General features: G+C 34.5%; 1 protein-coding gene across 1 annotated transcript in view; it reads left to right on the plus strand.

The window, feature by feature from the left end:
- The window catches only part of rgs11 (regulator of G protein signaling 11), a 36,169-nt gene that overhangs the window by 1,295 nt on the left and 29,874 nt on the right, over nucleotides 1-5,000 (plus strand). The window lies entirely within an intron of this gene.

Consider the following 5,000-nt stretch of genomic DNA (forward strand, 5'->3'; position numbering starts at 1 on the left):
TAACCAGTCAGTTAATACCTAACCTTAATACCTAACCTTAACCAGTCAGTTAATACCTGACCTTAACCATCCCGTTAATACCTAACCTTAACCAGTCAGTTAATACCTAACCTTAATATCTAACCTTAACCATTCAGTTAATACCTAACCTTAACCAGTCAGTTAATACCTGACCTTAACCATCCCGTTAATACCTGACCTTAACCATCCCGTTAATACCTAACCTTAACCAGTCAGTTAATACCTAACCTTAATATCTAACCTTAACCATTCAGTTAATACCTGACCTTAATATCTAACCTGAACCAGTCAGTTAATACCTAACCTTAACCATCCCGTTAATACCTAACCTTAACCATCCCCTTAATACCTAACCTTAATATCTAACCTTAACCATCCCGTTAATACCTGACCTTAACCATCCTGTTAATACCTAACCTTAATATCTAACCTTAACCAGTCAGTTAATACCTGACCTTAACCATCCTGTTAATACCTAACCTTAATACCTAACCTTAACCAGTCAGTTAATACCTGACCTTAACCATCCTGTTAATACCTAACCTTAATACCTAACCTTAACCAGTCAGTTAATACCTGACCTTAACCATCCCGTTAATACCTAACCTTAATACCTAACCTTAACCATCCTGTTAATACCTAACCTTAATATCTAACCTTAACCAGTCAGTAAATACCTGACCTTAACCATCCTGTTAATACCTAACCTTAATATCTAACCTTAACCAGTCAGTTAATACCTGACCTTAACCATCCCCTTAATTCCAAACCTTAATATCTAAACTTAACCGTCAGTTAATACCTGACCTTAACCATCCCGTTAATACCTAACCTTAATACCTAACCTTAACCATCCTGTTAATACCTAACCTTAATATCTAACCTTAACCAGTCAGTAAATACCTGACCTTAACCATCCCGTTAATACCTAACCTTAATACCTAACCTTAACCATCCTGTTAATACCTAACCTTAATATCTAACCTTAACCAGTCAGTAAATACCTGACCTTAACCATCCTGTTAATACCTAACCTTAATATCTAACCTTAAACATTCAGTTAATACCTAACCTTAATACCTAACCTTAACCAGTCAGTAAATACCTGACCTTAACCATCCTGTTAATACCTAACCTTAATATCTAACCTTAACCAGTCAGTTAATACCTGACCTTAACCATCCCCTTAATTCCAAACCTTAATATCTAAACTTAACCGTCAGTTAATACCTGACCTTAACCATCCCGTTAATACCTAACCTTAATACCTAACCTTAACCATCCTGTTAATACCTAACCTTAATATCTAACCTTAACCAGTCAGTAAATACCTGACCTTAACCATCCTGTTAATACCTAACCTTAATATCTAACCTTAACCAGTCAGTTAATACCTGACCTTAACCATCCCCTTAATTCCAAACCTTAATATCTAAACTTAACCGTCAGTTAATACCTGACCTTAACCATCCCGTTAATACCTAACCTTAATATCTAACCTTAACCAGTCAGTAAATACCTGACCTTAACCATCCCGTTAATACCTAACCTTAATATCTAAACTTAACCAGTCAGTTAATACCTGACCTTAACCATCCCGTTAATACCTAACCTTAATATCTAACCTTAACCATTCAGTTAATACCTAACCTTAATATCTAACCATAACCAGTCAGTTAATACCTGACCTTAACCATCCTGTTAATACCTAACCTTCATATCTAACCTTAAACATTCAGTTAATACCTAACCTTAATACCTAACCTTAACCATTCAGTTAATACCTGACCTTAATATCTAACCTTAACCAGTCAGTAAACACCTAACCTTAATATCTAACCTTAAACATTCAGTTAATACCTAACCTTAATACCTAACCTTAACCATTCAGTTAATACCTAACCTTAATACCTAACCTTAACCAGTCAGTAAACACCTACCCTTAATATCTAACCTTAACCATTCAGTTAATACCTAACCTTAATATCTAACCTTAAACATTCAGTTAATACCTAACCTTAATACCTAACCTTAAACATTCAGTTAATACCTAACCTTAATACCTAACCTTAAACATTCAGTTAATACCTAACCTTAATACCTAACCTTAACCAGTCAGTTAATACCTGACCTTAACACCTAACCTTAACCATTCAGTTAATACCTAACCTTAACCATTCAGTTCATACCTAACCTTAACCAGTCAGTTAATACCTAACCGTAACCAGTCAGTTAATCCCTAACCTTAATACCTAACCTTAACCAGTCAGTTAATCCCTGACCTTAATACCTAACCTTAACCATTCAGTTAATACCTAACCTTAACCATTCAGTTAATACCTAACCTTAATACCGTACCTTAACCATTCGGTTAATTCCTAACCTTAACCATTCAGTTCATTCCTAACCTTAACCATTCAGTTAATACCTAACCTTAACCAGTCAGTTAATACCTAACCTTAACCAGTCAGTTAATACCTAACCTTAATACCTAACCTTAACCATTCAGTTAATACCTAACCTTAACCATTCAGTTAATACCTAACCTTAACCATGCAGTTAATATCTAACCTTAATACCTAACCTTAACCATTCAGTTAATACCTAACCTTAACCAGTCAGTTAATACCTAACCTTAACCATGCAGTTAATACCTAACCTTAATACCTAACCTTAACCAGTCAGTTAATACCTAACCTTAACCATCCCCTTAATACCTAACCTTAACACCTAACCTTAACCATCCTGTTAATACCTAACCTTAATATCTAACCTTAACCAGTCAGTAAATACCTGACCTTAACCATCCTGTTAATACCTAACCTTAATATCTAACCTTAACCAGTCAGTTAATACCTGACCTTAACCATCCCCTTAATTCCAAACCTTAATATCTAAACTTAACCGTCAGTTAATACCTGACCTTAACCATCCCGTTAATACCTAACCTTAATACCTAACCTTAACCATCCTGTTAATACCTAACCTTAATATCTAACCTTAACCAGTCAGTAAATACCTGACCTTAACCATCCCGTTAATACCTAACCTTAATACCTAACCTTAACCATCCTGTTAATACCTAACCTTAATATCTAACCTTAACCAGTCAGTAAATACCTGACCTTAACCATCCTGTTAATACCTAACCTTAATATCTAACCTTAAACATTCAGTTAATACCTAACCTTAATACCTAACCTTAACCAGTCAGTAAATACCTGACCTTAACCATCCTGTTAATACCTAACCTTAATATCTAACCTTAACCAGTCAGTTAATACCTGACCTTAACCATCCCCTTAATTCCAAACCTTAATATCTAAACTTAACCGTCAGTTAATACCTGACCTTAACCATCCCGTTAATACCTAACCTTAATACCTAACCTTAACCATCCTGTTAATACCTAACCTTAATATCTAACCTTAACCAGTCAGTAAATACCTGACCTTAACCATCCTGTTAATACCTAACCTTAATATCTAACCTTAACCAGTCAGTTAATACCTGACCTTAACCATCCCCTTAATTCCAAACCTTAATATCTAAACTTAACCGTCAGTTAATACCTGACCTTAACCATCCCGTTAATACCTAACCTTAATATCTAACCTTAACCAGTCAGTAAATACCTGACCTTAACCATCCCGTTAATACCTAACCTTAATATCTAAACTTAACCAGTCAGTTAATACCTGACCTTAACCATCCCGTTAATACCTAACCTTAATATCTAACCTTAACCATTCAGTTAATACCTAACCTTAATATCTAACCATAACCAGTCAGTTAATACCTGACCTTAACCATCCTGTTAATACCTAACCTTCATATCTAACCTTAAACATTCAGTTAATACCTAACCTTAATACCTAACCTTAACCATTCAGTTAATACCTGACCTTAATATCTAACCTTAACCAGTCAGTAAACACCTAACCTTAATATCTAACCTTAAACATTCAGTTAATACCTAACCTTAATACCTAACCTTAACCATTCAGTTAATACCTAACCTTAATACCTAACCTTAACCAGTCAGTAAACACCTACCCTTAATATCTAACCTTAACCATTCAGTTAATACCTAACCTTAATATCTAACCTTAAACATTCAGTTAATACCTAACCTTAATACCTAACCTTAAACATTCAGTTAATACCTAACCTTAATACCTAACCTTAAACATTCAGTTAATACCTAACCTTAATACCTAACCTTAACCAGTCAGTTAATACCTGACCTTAACACCTAACCTTAACCATTCAGTTAATACCTAACCTTAACCATTCAGTTCATACCTAACCTTAACCAGTCAGTTAATACCTAACCGTAACCAGTCAGTTAATCCCTAACCTTAATACCTAACCTTAACCAGTCAGTTAATCCCTGACCTTAATACCTAACCTTAACCATTCAGTTAATACCTAACCTTAACCATTCAGTTAATACCTAACCTTAATACCGTACCTTAACCATTCGGTTAATTCCTAACCTTAACCATTCAGTTCATTCCTAACCTTAACCATTCAGTTAATACCTAACCTTAACCAGTCAGTTAATACCTAACCTTAACCAGTCAGTTAATACCTAACCTTAATACCTAACCTTAACCATTCAGTTAATACCTAACCTTAACCATTCAGTTAATACCTAACCTTAACCATGCAGTTAATATCTAACCTTAATACCTAACCTTAACCATTCAGTTAATACCTAACCTTAACCAGTCAGTTAATACCTAACCTTAACCATGCAGTTAATACCTAACCTTAATACCTAACCTTAACCATTCAGTTAATACCTAACCTTAACCAGTCAGTTAATACCTAAACTTAACCAGTCAGTTAATACCTAACCTTAATACCTAACCTTAACCATTCAGTTAATACCTAACCTTAACCAGTCAGTTAATACCTAACCTTAACCAGTCAGTTAATACCTAACCTTAATACCTAACCTTAACCATTCAGTT

This window comes from Oncorhynchus keta, unplaced genomic scaffold (genome assembly GCF_023373465.1).
Source record: "Oncorhynchus keta strain PuntledgeMale-10-30-2019 unplaced genomic scaffold, Oket_V2 Un_contig_6068_pilon_pilon, whole genome shotgun sequence".
NCBI lineage: Eukaryota > Metazoa > Chordata > Actinopteri > Salmoniformes > Salmonidae > Oncorhynchus > Oncorhynchus keta.